General features: G+C 38.2%; 1 non-coding gene across 1 annotated transcript; it reads right to left on the bottom strand.

Annotated features, from left to right (window-relative positions):
- Window positions 1-17293: 17293 nt before the first annotated feature.
- Window positions 17294-17367, bottom strand: TRNAE-CUC (transfer RNA glutamic acid (anticodon CUC)). The gene has a single exon. It is a non-coding gene; the product is annotated as a tRNA-Glu (tRNA).
- Between the last annotated feature and the right edge of the window lie 271 nt (window positions 17368-17638).

The raw sequence follows: 17638 nt of genomic DNA, 5'->3' as shown, positions 1-17638 counted from the left end.
ACGGCTCATGCCAAAATAAATCAACAACAATATTTTTCATAATAAAGAGCTCACGACTCCATCACAATGAGTACGAAAATCTCACAAAATATTCAGCAAAATAATATTTCATAAATTTAACACCTTGTCTAAATATCAAATTTTTAAATGTAAAATACTTTATTTTTAATAATATTTAAATTAAGAAATTCATCCTTCAAGTAATGCACAGAACAAAAGAAATAGAATTTCAACTAAACAGGTAAAACACTTAGCAGGAACAGGTCAGTCAAATTTAAAATACGAAAATATATTAATGATGATAAATATAACATAATAAAATAATATAATTAATATGCAACACTGCTCTATACAATTTAAAGACATAATCTTCCATATTTAGCCAGTGTACACACTCGTCACCTCGTGTACACGACTTTTAACACATTAATATTTTCATATCAATACCAATCCTAAGGGAAATTTCCCTCACATAAGGTTAGACAAGTCACTTACCTCAAACCACGCTCAATCAATCAAGTAGTATGTATTTTCCTCAATTTTTTGACTCCGATCGGCTCGAATCTAGTCATAATTAATTCGATTAAATCAATACAAATTATAGGAATAAATTCCATATGAAAATATAATTTTTCTAACAAAATTCAAAATTTAACCCAAAAATCGCTCGTGGGGCCCACATCTCGGAATCCGATGAAACTCACAAAATTCGATAACTCATTCAATTATGAATCCAACCATACTAGTTTCACTCAAATCCAATTTCGAATCGACATCGAAATCTCAAAAATTCGTTTTATGAGACTTCTACAATTTTCTCTAAATTTCCATCTCAAAAACACTAATTAAATGATGAAAACAATAATATATTCGTGTATATTGACCAAATCCGAGTTAGAATCACTTGCCCCAATATTTATCCTTGAAAATCTCTCAAAATTCGCCTCTTCCCAAGCTCCAAATTGTCAAAAATGGAAAATGGGACAAAGACCCCGTTTTATAACTTAAAGTCTATGTCGAGGCGCTACCCTAGATTTTCTGCCCTCGATTTCCTGACCTCGATTTCCTGCCTTCGATTTCCTCACCTCGATTTTCTGACTTCGATTTCCTGCCCTCGATTTTTTGACCTCGATTTTTGACATATGAAGGAAACCAGATCAACCAAAAAAAACCCAGCAAACTCAACTTCAATAGTCTCCCAATTTCAATTCTTGATCCGTTAACCATCTGAAACTCATCCGAGGCCCTCGGGACCTCAACCAAATATATCAACAAGTCCCAAAATATCATACGAACTTAGTTGAAACCTCAAATCACATAAAACAACGCTAAAACCACGAATCATACCCCAATTCAAGCTTAAGGAACTTAAGAATTTCCAACATTTCACATTCGATGCCGAAACCTACCAAATCAAGTCTGATTGACCTCAAATTTTGCACACGAGTCATAAATGACATAACGGAGCTATAAAAATTTTCAGAACTGGACTTCGACCCCGATATCCAAAAGTCAACTCCTCGGTCAAACTTCCCAAAAATTCAACTTTCGTCATTTCAAGCCAAATTCCACTACGGACTTAAAAAAAAATTCGAACACGTTCCTAAGTCCAAAATCACCATACGGAGCTATTGGAATCATCAAAACTCTATTACGGGGTCGTTTACACATAAGTTGACATTCGGTCACTATTTCAACTTAAACTTTAAACCTTGGAACTAAGTGTTCCAATTCATTCCTAAAACCTCACCGGACCCAAACTAATCACCCCGGCAAGTCACATAACAAATGTAAAGCATAAATTGAGCAGTAAATGGGGTTATAAGTCTCAAAACGACCGGTCGGGTCGTTACATTCTCCCCCTCTAAAACAAACATTCGTCCTCGAACTATTCGGTCGGTTTAGTCGTTTTTAAATATTCATTGACACCCCTACCTACATGTACTGGTGCGTATCTCAACCTTGCATGGATTTTGTCAAAAAAGATTTTAAAAAAACGTGAAAATCAAAATATATGCGATTTTTTGTTTACCTTGATTCTCTTGTTATAGTAAGTGGTTATCAAACTTGGAAGATTTTTTCACTGACTGTCTTTCCTACAAGGAGTCTTTTCTCTTCTGAAACACTTATTCTTACTTTTTTTGCAGGGCACAATGGGAGATGATGAATATCAATGAGTAAGTTATACCTTCTCAGTTTGTTTTTTTTTAAATGTAATAAGTACGTACTTATTAATCACAAAACAGCAGTAAGAGGAGCTGAGGTTGCTGTATGTGAAAGCAAAAAAAGAACAGAATTGTATAACTTGAAGTAACTCTATGAGATATGAAATAGTGTTCTGCCGCTTTTGTCCAGTCCAGATCTATACCAACTTCTCAAAAGATCGTGTTGCCCCTAATGTTCACAAAATTCATGAAAAGCTTCCACAGTTGAGCTGTGAAGTGCAAACTCTAGGAGAAATCCTGAGTGATTTCCACAAATTCTGGATCAAACATGCATTCTTGACTGCAATCCAAGCAATAAGATTTGGAAATTGATCTTTTAAGTACTATGTCCGTTCAAACTTTCATTCCAAACTAAAACCTTTTTTTCAATTCCAAAATTTGATGTCTGAGTGTACCCGGAAATTGAACTGCCACCATGTCTGATGTATCTCCCGAAGTTTTTTCAGGAGCAATAATATTCAAACGCGTAGGCACTGAATATCCACTTCCTGAAGATATAACCTTCCATCTTTGTCACTGCTAGAGGTTGCCGAGAACCAAAGGAGTACCTTCTTGATGAAATGTTTTTGTCCCTCCAACCATTCATAATGTTCTTCTAAATCTTAAAAAAGGTCACTAGTGTTATAAGTTTTGTTACCAACAATGAAGAAAATATATCTATGCATGTTTTCATCAATTACTTAAAGAAATGGTTGAATGGAAAATCCTAGAGAACTTAGTATTTATCTTGGTTCTAGTGCTCCCTAATCTGATAGTTTTATGCTGGGAAACTAGTAGTTTTGCCTGCTTTTCAATGTCTGCTGAGTAGGTCTTGTTTTAATATGAACTTAGTATTTATCCTACCCGTATTGACTCTTTAATTCACTTTGATCTTTTTCTCTAGCTCTTATATTGAGCCTCCTTAAAGTCCATGGAGATTGAAGAGGAGATGAAGCAGACTTGCAAATGATTGGTTCAGTACTTTGGGATGTAGGCTTGTCTCGTACGAAAATATTTTCTTGTATTTATGCCTACTTGGTTATGGTCATCACTCATCACTGAGATACTTGCTGTAATTTAAACTTATAATATACCCTACTTGGTTCATCGATAGAGATCTACTTCTTGTTGTCCCTTTTTAAGTTTAAACTTTAAGTTGAACCTATCAAAAGAAAGTTTGAACTTTAGATGATTTCTAAAAGCACAAAGAAGCACTAGGGTCTTGGCGGCATGAAGCGAGAAGTGAAATGAACATTTTCTCGAAGTGAAGCCTACAATTGCACCAAATTAGAAAATGCAAAAAACATGTACCATAATAATTAAATGGTAGTTAGAGTAGCTAGTTTTAAACATGTAATATATGATAATGTTGTTATTATGTTTACTCTTCAAAGTTGGAAGGAGTTTGGATTTCATTGCTTAAAGCAATGAATCAGTTTTTTCTAATTACCCCGAGCTTTCCAAGAAAAAGAGCATGGAATTTCACACGTTGCAAGTTGCATTGAGAACAAGGGACTGATCCAGTACTGTGCTACTGCTTTGACCTAGGATTCTTTCCCTCACATGGAATTCTGAATTGAAAAACTGAAACTTTCAAGAAAGGAGATTATAAGACATCACATTTTGTGGCAAAGAGCCCATTCGATGGCATCCGCGCCCGCTCGTGTTGGGTTGAGAAAAGATATACATAAAGTTTTTAGTAGCTTGAGTTATACTTTGGTCAGTATTGAGGTGAAAATGTGAAAATGGGATAGGCATGAATGTGTCCTAGAGGTCGGTTGGAATTTATGTTTGCCTTGTTCTTCTACATAAACAGATTGTAGGAAGGGATCTCAAATTACGGAATCAACAAGTAATCAAACTAGATAGACAACTAGGAATTTAGATTGGATCAGAGATACGTAAGTCCTCAGTTCCGCTGCTGCTATTACTATCACTAGCCTCATTAGCCTTTGAAATTAACTGCTTTTTTCCCTTCCTTTATGTCATCTCTGTTTTTCTTTTTTTAATTAAAGTTGTAGTAGACAAGTTTGTATGTAAGGGGTCAGAAAAATGAAAAGAAACTCCTTTTATTTCCTAGTATGGGGAGGATAAATTTCACTAATAATCATACTTACTTTTTTTCACCAAAGTCATATAACTTTATTTTTTCACACAAAAAATCATATTTTTTCCACAAAAGTCATATAACTTTGTTTTCTCACACAAAAATTATAAAACTTTCACTAACTCACATAAAAATCATAGAGGTCGGAAAACAAAATTTTCCGGCACTATTTTCTTACTTTACGTTTTTTTATTTTTTATTTTCAGTCTAATTAATAATTACCCAATTAAAATATAAAAAATATGAGTATATTTTTAGCCCTCCCAAAAATAATAGCCGATAAAATATTTTATATATATGTGTGTATTATGTACATATAACATACACATTCTATATATATTTTGTCTAGCAAATGCAATTAGTTTCGACCGGTCAGTTAATTTTATATTTTTTCCTTAAAATAGGAATGACCCAACCCAGCCTGACCCAATAACCATATACGCAAGTTAAAATAATACGAAAAGTTAATTCTTCCCCCACAAAAAACTTAGTTCGGAATGCATGAGATTTTAACATAAAAATAAAGAAATAAAACGTATAATTAGAGAGCACTTGAAATAAAAATGCTATCAATTTGAATAAAAATCTTGAAAAAAGAAGAAGATAGAAGTATCATGTTTTGAAGAATTTACTATTCACTTTTAGTATTATTTTAATTTTTATATATGAGTATTGGGTCGGGTGGGCCAGGTCGAGTTGGGTACTATTAAAACATGGCAATGAGTCGCTACTTGGTACTATTAATAATATTTTCTATGTTTAATGCTTTGTAAATGTGAAGTTTGCAATCTATAGATCTAATTAGGGAACGTCTTGTTAAGAGTATAATTCGCGGAAAATAACGATTTTTTCCATTGCGATGTATTCAACCAATTCCAAATTTCTTTTCATCTAAATTTTCTGTCATCTCACATCGTTCTCAATCTTCATGAAAGATAGGTAGAATACTATGTAAGAGCATTTTATTTATCATACTCTAGTTATATTAAAAGCACGAAAACTTTTAGAAAAAATATTGTTCACCTTTTTTATTCCTTACAAATGTATTTTATATTGGATAAAATTATAATTTATGTTACTTTTCTAATATTTAGGGGTTTGAAATCAACTAAAATTTTGATTATTAAATTTTTTCTTATTTAAATTATGTAAAAAATCCTAATATTTAGAATTTAAAACTTATAAAAATTTAACTTAAATAGATCTTGTGTCCTCCAACAAGGGTTTTGCATCCAAGGTACGAAATTTTCATACTAAAATCGGTTCCCCAACAAGGGGTTTAGCATCCTAGGTATGACCAAATGAATAGTTAGAATGTTTTATCTCCCAACTAAATTAGTAAATTCTCAAATTTTCTCGCCTAATCCGAAATGATCCAAACTGTTAAAAACTAATATAAATAAATATAGGTATAAATATATATTTAAAAAAAATCATTCAACAATTAGAACAAACAACTACGAAAATATTTACTTACAACTTGTTTGGATGGTTGTTAACTATTATATTGTATCGTATTATTACTTTAAATACAATATTTGTTTTGATTGTTACTTAAATTTTATTGTATCGTATCGTTAAATTCGTCGTTACGTAACGACGAAATGTGTCACTATATGTCACGACCCCAATTTTTCTCCGTAGGATGTCGTGACGGCACCCAGTCTCTAAGACTAGGTAAGCCTAATACTTACTAAATAATTTGAATAATTCAACCATCAAATGAAAAATACAAGATAAAAATCTTATACAAATTACAAATCCCAAAACCGGTGGTACAAGTCATAAGCTCTACTGAGTTTGCTAGAAAATCCCTAAATACAACTGTTCAGATGGAATTAAACAGTATAATAAAACTATCAGAAGGTGATTCTGAGGCCTGCGAACGCGACGACAGGTTTACCTTGAGTCTCCACAGCTCGACCAGCCAGCTAATAATCAACAACAACCGAGGCACCTGGATCTGCACAAAAATGTGCAGAAGTGTAGTATGAGTACACCACAGCGGTACCCAATAAGTATCAAGACTAACCTCGGTAGAGTAGTGACGAGGGACAGTCAAGACACCTATCGGAATAAACAACCTAAACAAGTATATAGATGAACTAACAGAGAAACAATATTGATATAAAGCTAAGCAGGATAAGGAATACAAGACAATACTTGCAATGATACACTAGTAACAACAATATTCAACAGGAAGCAGTCAGGTAATAATGTTGTAGAGTAACTAATCACAGTCTAAGTTCGGGGAAACCAAATAAAGGGAAAACCAACAACAACTCAATAAGGACAACCACTTTCATAATAGATTTGTCCAAGGATTTCCACGAAGTACCGAACCTCATAATCACAGCTCACGGGTCCCAATTCATGAACCCTAATCACTTGGCATCTTGTGCCCATATTTCAACTCATAACCACACGGACGACTCACGTGTCAATAGAACAATTCTCACACAGAAGGCAAGAAGACGAGAGTACGTATAATGGTTAATGTCGTCAGGGTTTATCTTTTAAAATCGATATGGGTGATTTAACTACGTGTATGCTTGTGCAAGTGTTCTACCATAATTCTAGTCAACAAATATGAGTGAAGTCAATGAATGGCACATAACTAACGATCACCACAAAATGTACGGTGTAACAGAAGTACCAATGAAGTTTGAAGCAGCAACCAGCACAACAAGATTAACTACACAGAGTTGAACAAATAGTGCAACACGGAGGAAAATAATTAATAGTATGCTAAGAAAAATAATAATCAAAGATAAGCACACAGAAAAGGAGAAATGACAATAATAGCACTCCGGAGGTACCACCTCGTAGTCTCAAATTGTAAAATGAATCACAACTTTCCTTATATCACTGCGGGAGCCTTTATATATAGTTTTTAAAAATTATTTTTCCGAAATAGTATCCCGCATTTTAGCCCACCTTATCACACGGCATGGCTTCTGGTAGTTTCCCTACTAGCCACACGTTTCAAGCCCACCTTATCTCACTGCATGCGTTTCAACACCCAGACCTTATACCACCGCATGCGTATCAATAACAACAGCACGGCAGAAACCTCGTGCAACACAATAACAACCGCACGACAGAAACCTCATCCAACACAATAACAATTCTCTCAACAAAACACGTAGGCCAAAAACATAATAACTCAAATAAATGACTTTCACCATATGTGCCCACATGCCACAACATTTTCTCAAAACAGTTTCAATATCACAACCACGTATAGCCCTCGGCTCAACAATACTGAATACAACAACAACAACAACAACAATAACACAAGAATACGGCAAGTAAATCAACACAAGAACTTCAGAACACAAAGAAACGGAAGAACAAATTCACAGAGAAAGACACAACAGGGAAATAATAGTCTCAACAAGAATAATTCAACAAGGGAGAAGTAATGTGTAATAATGATTCCACGAAAGTACAATTCGACAACAAGAGAGATAGCATGAATCAATGACCCCAAATAAGAATATGTCAACAATGAAAAGGGTAACAAACTTCCATTAAGGCTAAGCAATTACGTAAGAGATAATAATGATTTCAATTAAGGTTTAAGCAATTACGGAAAGATAACAATGATTTAAATTAAGGTTAAGTAATTATGAAAAGATAGCATGACGATAAAAGAGGTAAAAACTTCAGTTAAGGCACATAAGAGTTTAATCGACAATAAGGGTAGAACATGAAGCAATTAATTCCAATTAAGACATGTAAGGGTGAATTTAGTGAATGAGGAATTTAACATGACAAAACAACTTCATATTTAATGGACATAAGAACCTAAGAGCACTAGACGGTCAAATTTCAATAAATAAGTCTGGGCACGTATTCGTCACCTCGCGTACTCGGCCATCACATGACACAATTAGCACAAAAGACTTGAATCATAAAGGGTAGTTCCCCCACACAAAGTTAGGCAAGATACTTGCCTCAACCCACGCTCAATCAATCAATTAGAAGGACTTTCCCTCGATTATCCAACTCTAAACGGCTCGAATCTAGCCAAAATAATTTCATACTTTAAATATAACTATAGGAAACTAATTTAAATAATGAAATAGTGATCTTAGCTAAGAATTAAAAAAATGCTCTAAAAAGTCGACCTGGTCCCGCGTCTCGGAACCCGACCAAAAATTACAAAAATCGAACACCCATTTGATATTGATTCCAACCATACAAGAATTACACAAATCCGATACCAAAATCTCGCTCAAATCCCCAAAATTCGGCCTAAGAACTTTTCTCCATTTTCCCCAATTTTTCAACCCAAATCACTAATTAAATGATGAAATCAAAGACATAAACATGGAATTTAACCAAAACTAAGTAAGAATCACTTACCCTAATTATTTCTTTGAAAATCTCTCCAAGAATCGCCTCCAGCCGAGCTCCCAAAATCAGATTTGTGAAATAAACTCAAACCCCCGTCTTGAAATATTTAAGTTCTGTCCAGACGACCCTTCATCGCGATCGCGAAAATTGCCTCGCGATCGCGAAGCACAGCTCAGTTGCCCAGAAATTTAAGCCTACACGAACGTGTAAATACACATGCAAACGCGGACCATTGCCTCCTCAGACCTATGCGATCACGTCCCTCTTCACGCGGTCGCGAAGAACAACGGGTGAACTCAACTGCTGCTTCACTTCTTCTACGCAAGCGACCTTTCCCACGCGTTCGCGATGCTCAGACTCCTCTAGCTTACGCGTTGCATGCCCTAACTGGCGATCGCATAGAAAAAGCTTCCCAATTGCCCCAAATAGCCTACACGATCGCGGACCTTCCCTCGCGATCGCGGACAAGGAAATAAGATACGGGCACCAAAAAAACTTCTGCACATCCCCAAGTCCAAAAATCGATCTGTTAACCATCTGAAAATCACCCAAGGCCCCCCGGGACCTCAACCAAGTATACCAACAAGTCCTAAAACACGATACAAACTTAGTCGAGCCTTCAAATCACATCAAACAACACTAAAATCATGAATCGTGCATCGATTCAAGCCTAAAGAACTTAATAACTTTTAACTTCTACATTCGATGCCGAACCCTATCAACTTAAGTCTAATTGACCTCAAATTTTACATACAAGTCATAAATAACATAAAGGATCTAATCCAACTCTCGAAATCGAAATCTGACCCAATATCACCAAAGTCCACTCTCGATCAAACCTCTTAACCTTCCAAAATTTTAATTTTTTCAATGTTCGCCAAAATGCATCAAATTACCCCACGGACCTCCAAATCCAAATCCGGACGGACGTCTAAGTCCAAAATCACCATACAAAGCTATTTCAATCATCAAAATACTATTTCGGAGTCGTCTACACAAAAGTCAAATTCCGGTCAACTCTTTTCATTTAAGTTTCAAAATATAAGAATTATTTTTTCAATTAAATCATGAATCATCTAAAAACCAATCTCGACCACGTACGCAAGTCATAATACACATTATGAAGCTTCTCGAGACCTTAAGCCGCCGAACGGGGCGCTAATTCCCAAAACGACCGATCGAGTCGTTACATTTTATGTAACGACCGATTTGGTACAGTGGTCGGTTACCTTGTCTTTTTCTCTCAATCTCACCCTTCATTATTATTAAATAATATTATTTTATCATTTACCCTACCTTTTTATATAATAATTTTACCCTGTATCATAAATTTTCTTTATAATATTGCAAGTTTATTTTTCATATTGTTGGTGCGTGATATCATGAAACAACAGCAAACGATACAATCTATCCAAACATTATATTCATCAAACGATACAGTACAGTATAATACAATATAATATGATACATTATGAAATAATATGTAGCAACCATCCAAACAAGCTGTTAAAGTAGTATAAAAGAAGAAGAAAAATATTCTTGTTCTTCTTATTCTTCTTCCCTTATTTCCCTCCTCCTCCTCCTCTTCTTCTTCCTTTCTCTTTGATCTTCACCATTTGAAACTAGAATTCTTTAAAATTTGCATAAGCTTATATTAAGAAAATTAATCAAAAATAAATAAATATTTTCTTTGATATTGAACATAAATAATTAAGTATTTGAATTAACGAATTAGTACAAGTATCCAATTTTATGCTCTTCCTAATTCATCGTATAAGTAAAATTATTTTTTAAGTTGACACAAATCTTAGATTAGAGTACATAAATTTATTAGACTATTGGCGATCAAAGAAATGAGAAGATAGAGCAAAATCGATTAATGTATTTCTATTTCTATTATATAGAAAAAGGAAGATGGTCGACCAAGGGCATATATGTTATTTCATTAAAGCTGTTACACCCGACCCCTAAATAACGACTGGTAAGTTTGGATATAGTACAGCCAATCTGCCGCCGACGCGGATGAGGGCAAGGGGTGGCTACACGTTTCAGCAGACTTGCGCCATGTGTCTCACCGGGTGCAGTGACCGGGGCAGGCGACCCATTTTACATGTGGAATGACGAAATTTTCTATGCTTGGTATATTATAAAAAGGGCAGTGAGACTCTTTCTCTTTCATTATAAAAGTTATCACCAATCTTAGCTCCCCCAAAATGCTCTTAGCACCCCTTTAGAATCTCCAAGCAATTTAAAGCAAAGTCGAAGGTGAATCTAAATCTAGCAGGATCTAACGTAAAAGGGCTTGGAATCACCACTGTAATATTTATTATTGTAACAACCTGACTGATTATTTTGCTTTCTAGATCTCTGTTTCCCTAAATAAGACTCCCCGTATATGCTTTTACTGTTTTATGACTTGGGGGATGGTTAGTTCAGGTTTGGAAGAGTTCGGGTTGAAATCGGAACACTTAGTTCCTTAATATTGGCTTTAAAGGGTTAAGTTTGACTTGGGTCAACAATTCTAGTAAAATACCTTGGAACCAGGATTTGACGATCCCAATAGGTTCGTATGATGATTTTGGACTTAGGCGTGTGTCCGGATTGGATTTTGGATGACCCGGGAGCGTTTTGGTGCCTAAAGTTGAAAGTTAGCTTATTGAAAGTTTAAAAGTTCTTTAAATTTGGTTTGGAGTAGGTTTTGGTGTTATCGAGGTCCGTTTTAGATTTCAAGCCTAGGAATAGCTCTGTATGGTAATTTAAGACTTGCACGCAAAATTTGGTGTAATTCCTAGTAGTTTAAGTATGATTCGGCGTGTTCGGAGCAAATTGGAAGAACTTGAAGTTCATAAGTTTATTCAATTTGGTTTGGAGTGTGATTCTTAGTTTTGGTATTGTTTTTCGTGTTTTGTGAGGTCGAGTAGGTCCGTTTTATGATTTCGAACTTATTGGTATGTTTGGAGGGGCACGGGGACCCCAGATGCCATTCGGACGAGGCACGAAACTCATTTGGACTTGGAAAGAATAGCTGAAGCATCAGAGTTCTAGTGCAACCACACCTGCGGAGGACCAGCCACAGGTACGAGCCCACAGAAGAGGCCTAGTGTGGGTTGCCTAGTGATCGCAGAAGCGAGAAATGAGTCGCATATGCGAAGGCGCAGATGTGAGGAAGAGATCGCAGAAGCGGACTGGTGTGTAGGTGCGGTGCTCGTGCCATAGAAGCGGGCTCTAAGAAGCGAGACTTTTCCAGCAGAAGCGGGAAGGGAAGACCTGGGCATGGTTTGCATATGTGAGGCTATGTTCGTAGAAGCGGAGAGCCGTAGATGCGGCCAGTGCTCCGCAGAAGCGGAAGTCGCTGGGCAGTGAGGTCCATTTATTACAGGACTTAGGCCATTTTTGGTTCATTTATTTCACTTCTTGGGCGATTTTGGAACTTATTTGAATAGGGATTTTCACCTAGCACTTTGAACGTAAGTAATTCCTACCCAATGTAAGTTAAATACATAGATTATGGGTAGATTTTAACATGTAAAATTGTGAGAATTTTGGGTTTAGATGAAAAACCTATGTTTTGATAAAAATGGGATTTAACAACGAAAATGGTTATGGAATTGAGTGAAAAATATATATTTGAGTTCGTGAGGTTATGAGTAACAATTATTTTCGAATATTTCCCGAATCCGGGCACGTGGGCCCGAGGATGAATTTTAGGAATCTTCCAATTGGGGTTGGATAATCACTCTAATAGTTATATTATGAACTTTTGAACATGTATTGATTAATTTACACATTATTTGACTAGTTTCGGATTGTTCGGCACTGAGTTGAGTCTTTAGAGTGAATTTGATACTGAAAAGCGAGCTTTGAGACAAGGTAAGTCTCTTGCTTAACCTTGTAAGAGGGAATTTACCCCCATAACTGATTTCAATTACTATTTGCTCCTAATTGTGGGGGCTACGTACGCACGAGGTGATGATGGCCGTACGACCTCGGCATAATCGTGCGTGATAATACTCGGAGCTTAATTATATTTGATATTATTTTATGGCTTAAGAGGTTATAATTGTTTAATGATAGAAGTTGGCTTGGGATTTACTATTCGTGAAAGAATTATCTATTCACTACTTGTTATTGAGTTATTATTATTATTTACATAATCCATGCTTATTTAGAATTTCTTTATTTTGTTGTTAGCCTGTAATAAGTGTTGAAGTCGACCCCTCGTCACTACTTCTTCGAGGTTAGACTAGATACTTACTGGGTACATGTTATTTATGTACTCACGCTACACTTTTGCACTAATCATGCAGGATCTGAGGCAGGTGCATTTGGCAATCATACCGGCACGCACCCCCGTTACCTTGAGGCCTAGTGGTGAGCTGCTTTCTGAGCCGTCCTGCAGCACCAAGAGTCTCTATTTTGCACTTATTTTCTATCTACTTTTATTTCAGACAGTAGTTAGATTTTTGTATATTTGACTAGTTGCTCTTGCTCATACACTTATGACACCGGGTATTGGCACACATACTAGTAGACTTTATGGTTTTGGAGTATTTATGTCACTATATTTGCCCACTCAGTTGCCTTCATTTTATTTTGTTAAATTTCTACTCCTTAATCTCTTAATAAATGAAAATTAATTACTTGGAAACTTATTAAAAGAGTAATCACATGGTCAGTTCACCGTTGGCTTGTCTAGCGATGACGTTGGGCGCCATCACGGCCTATAGGAGAAATTGGATCGTGACAACATGGTATTAGAGTCAGGTTCACGTAGGTCTCATAAGTTATCAGCAGGCCTAATAGAGTCTTGCGGATCGGTGCGAAGACGTCTGTACTTATCTTCGATAGGCTATAAGGTGTTAGGAAACTACTATTTCTTCATCTCATATCGTGCAGTTGATGTTGTGCTAAGTATCCTTCTCTTATTCTCTCACAGATGGTTAGAACGCGCATGACAGATGTACCCGATCATGGAGGAGTTGCTCCCCCTGTTGCTAGAGGCCGAGGCAAATGCCGATGGAGGGCCCCAGCTCGTAGTAGAGGACAAGGACATCCCAGAGTTGCCCCAGTTATAGCCCTAGTGGATCCAACGGAGGATCCTATTATTGAGAAGACAGAGAGAGGTGCCTGCAGCAGAGCCAGCCCCAGTAGATTTCATGTCCGCACCGGGATTCCAGGAGGTCATGGGTCGTATGTTGCGGTTCATGGATTCTATGACTCAGGCTTGTTTATTTCCAGCAGACCCAGCCATATCTCAGGCAAGAGGGAGAGCACAGAGCCCTACCGCTCAGGCTCCAGGACATGCAACTATCGTATATCAGACCCCGAGCGCACTACCCGTCGACGGAGTTCAGCCAGTTATAGCAGCCATACTTGAGCCCAAACCAGCTACGGCCGGCGATCCGCAGAAGCTATTGGACAGATGGACCATGCTTCATCCTCCTGTCTTTGGGGGTGAGTGGCATGAGGACCCCCAGGACTTTATTGATCGGTGCAAGGATAGACTGCACAACATGAGGATATTGGAGTCCCATGGGGTGGACTTTACCAGCTTTCAGCAGGAGGGCAGAGCCCGTAGATGGTGGCAGTCTTATCTTCTCGGCAGACCAGCAGGTTCTCCTCCCATGACTTGGGATTAGTTAACATGCCACTTCTTGGATAGATACATTCCACCCTCTCAGAGGGAAGAGTTGCGATTTCAGTTCGAGTAGCTCCAGCAAAGTTAGATGTCGATGACCAACTATGAGGCGAGGTTCTCTAAGTTGTCTCCCCTTGAACTTATGATACTTTCTACCGATGCAGAGAGAGTACAGAGGTTTGTTGTCAGTTTGCACTCTGGTATCTAGGCCACCATGGCTCGAGAGGTTGAGATGGGGATTTCTTACGGGCTAGTTGTGGAGATAGCTCGGAGGATCGAGGGTGTCCGTCAGCAGAGCCGAGAGCAGGCGACAAGGGATAAGCGGTTTCGATATTCCGGAGAGTTCAGTAGTACCCCGGTTGGGGGCAAGGGTCAGTTTGTGAGGGGTCAGTCTAGCAATCCCCACATATCCAGCACCGCCTCCTCCTCGGGGTGCTCTAGTGCGGCCTTATTTCAGTGCCATGCCAAAGTGTTCATACCGCCCACCAGCTATTCAGGTCCCTCCAATGGGTATTCAGGCCATCAGGGTCAGACTTCAGGTCAGCAGTCGCCCGTACCAAGAGGTTGTTTCGAGTGCGAGGATCTTGGTCATATGAGTAGGTTCTGCCCCAGGATTCAGGGCAAGGTAGTGCAGCAGGGTCAGCAACATATGATTACAGCACCAGCTGCCATACCAACAGTCCAGCCGCCCAGAGGCGAAGGGCAGGTGGGTAGGGACCGTCCTAGAGGTGGAGGCCAGCCAGGTGGCGCTCCATCCAGGTTCTATGCTTTCTCGGCCAGACCAGATGCAGTTGCCTCAAATGCCAGGATCACAAGTATTATTTATATCTGCGGTATGGATGCTTCAGTACTATTTGATCCAGGGTCCACATATTTATATGTTTCATCTCTGTTTTCTCATTTCCTGGTGTTCCTTGTGAGTCCTTGGGTACTCTTGTTTATGTGTCCACTCTAGTGGGCGATTCAGTTGTTGTGGATCGGGTTTATCGATCCTGTATCGTGACTTTCTATGGTTATGAGACTAGAGCAGATCTTCTGTTGCTTGATATGACCGACTTTGAGGTCATCGTGCGCATGGATTGGTTGTCCCCCATATCACGCCATCCTTGATTGCCATGCCAAGACTATTACCTTGGCAATGTCAGAGCTTCCTAGATTGGAGTGGAAAGGTTCGTCTGTCAGTGCATCTAGTTGGGTTATCTCTTTTTTGAAGGCTCGACACATGGTCGAGAAGGGTTGTTTAGCTTATCTAGCTTATGTTCGGGATACTACTGCAGAGGCTCCGGCGATTGATTCAGTGCCCGTGGTTCGGTAGTTCTCCGATGTGTTTCCTTTTGATCTTCCAAGCATGCCACCAGATCGTGATATCGATTTTTGTATTGATTTGGCTCCAAGTACCCAGCTGATAAGTAGGGATTTTAACCTATTATTTTCTCTCTTTTACTTGAGTTTAGGGCCAAAAATGCGTGAAGGTATTCCCGAAAACTAACGTAATATGTTTGCTTGCAGGGATTGTTCAAAATGAGACAAAGGAGTCATAATCAACTCATAAAGGAGTCAAAACTTGAACAAAAACTAAGACTGAGCCAAAAGATGTGAAATGCGGACTGCACAAATATTGTGCGGCCGCGAAAGCTATAATGCGGTCGCGAGCACTATTTCGAGGTCCGCGAAAGGAAGATTCAGAGATGGATTTTTGGGCTAAAACATGAACGCGGGCCGCATCAGAAAGGTGCGGCCACTAAAGTACCTGCACGGCCGCGATTGGAATTACGCGGACCACGGTTGCTGAGGTTCAGAGATCTTACATTTTAAGCAAAAATAAGAAATGCGGTCTGTGTCAAGATTATGCAGCCGCAGAAGTCTCCTACGCGACCGTGATGGAAATTATGCGGTCCGCGAAACCAAGCTCAATCCAGATCCAGAAGTGAAGAATGCGGACCGCGATTAGAATTACGCGGCCGCTAAAGCAAGAGTGCAGCCGCGGTCAGAATTACGCGGCCGCGTAATCTTCGCAGGGGTATTTTTGTCCGAAAATTTTAGTTTAGTATAAATAGAACTTTTTGTTATTTTTAGGTTATGTTGTGTATTTGCTGAGCACGTGAGACGGTCGGGACTTCCCTTTTGGGAAATTTTGTATTAGATTCACCTTATGGCATTAGATTTTCATCTTTTAATCTAGTATTATGAATTTTATCTTCTTTTCATCTTTGATTTCTGTTATTTCTATGAGTAGCTAGACCCATAGCTAGAGTTGTATCCCAACCCTAGTGTGGGTATTTAATGGGTACTGAATTTTAGGGCTTGAATATTTATGGGTTAGTGATATTTAGCCTAGTTCTTGCTAGAATTATAGAATTAGTGGTTGCAAATACTGATTCATGCCTTTATGACTTAGTCTCTTCTTGAGAAAGAGGGACTAAGTCTAGGAAAACTAGGCTAACAAAGAATTGGGGTGAACTCAAGAAATTGATAGCCCCAATTAAAGGGTTAAACCTAGAGATAGTAATACCTGACTTAAGCTAATATCACGTGACTTACATGAATACCTATTTGGACTTGAGAAAGCCAAATTGGGTAAAATCACTCAAACTATCGAGAGGTATAGAGTGAGTACTTGGGTGTGATATCTATATTACGACCCCAAATTAATCAAGCTTGCCCTAGATTCTTACTACCCGTGAGATGTCCACCTAGGCGGAAGTCACTACCCTAGTCCTTTTAAACACTTGAAAACCAACATAAAAAATATTGTACTTAGCTTTAATCATTGCATGCAATAGAATAAAATTAGAAGTAGAATCAAAACCAAAATGTGTGGAAGTGTAATTAGGAACAAAACACGCATCTAAACTTAGATATAAACCTAATTCCAAATCAATTAACTCCCTGTGGATTCGATCCCGACCTTGTTGGGTAAAATTGCATCGACCATTCTCGTTACTCAATAGTAATGCAGGATTGGACCCGATCAATTTTTGGCGTCGTTGTCGGGGCTTGAACCCGGGTCTCTCGGGTGAGAGTCGAGTATCCTGACCAACTAGACTACAACGGACCGCTATATATCTAATTATTTGTGTGTTTTGTTTTTCTTTCCTTCCATTTTTTTAATTTTTGTGTGTCAATTGCTTTTAGGTACCAAATGGCTCTTAATGAGGTCCTCGGACATATTCCTCAGGGGGAGGAGGTAGATGAAAATGAAGTGGATGAGGTTCATCTTGAACCTCAAGTACAAAGAAGAGGCCACCCGCCTCATGACAACGTTCCAAACACTCCCCCACCTCCTCCAAGGGCAGCACATCGGGTGTTGCCCAATGAAGGCTACGC

This window comes from Nicotiana tabacum, chromosome 4, assembly GCF_000715075.1.
Source record: "Nicotiana tabacum cultivar K326 chromosome 4, ASM71507v2, whole genome shotgun sequence".
Taxonomy (NCBI): Eukaryota; Viridiplantae; Streptophyta; class Magnoliopsida; order Solanales; family Solanaceae; genus Nicotiana; species Nicotiana tabacum.
The sequence above is the reverse complement of the archived record's forward strand: the minus strand, read 5'-3'. Positions and strand labels throughout refer to the sequence as shown.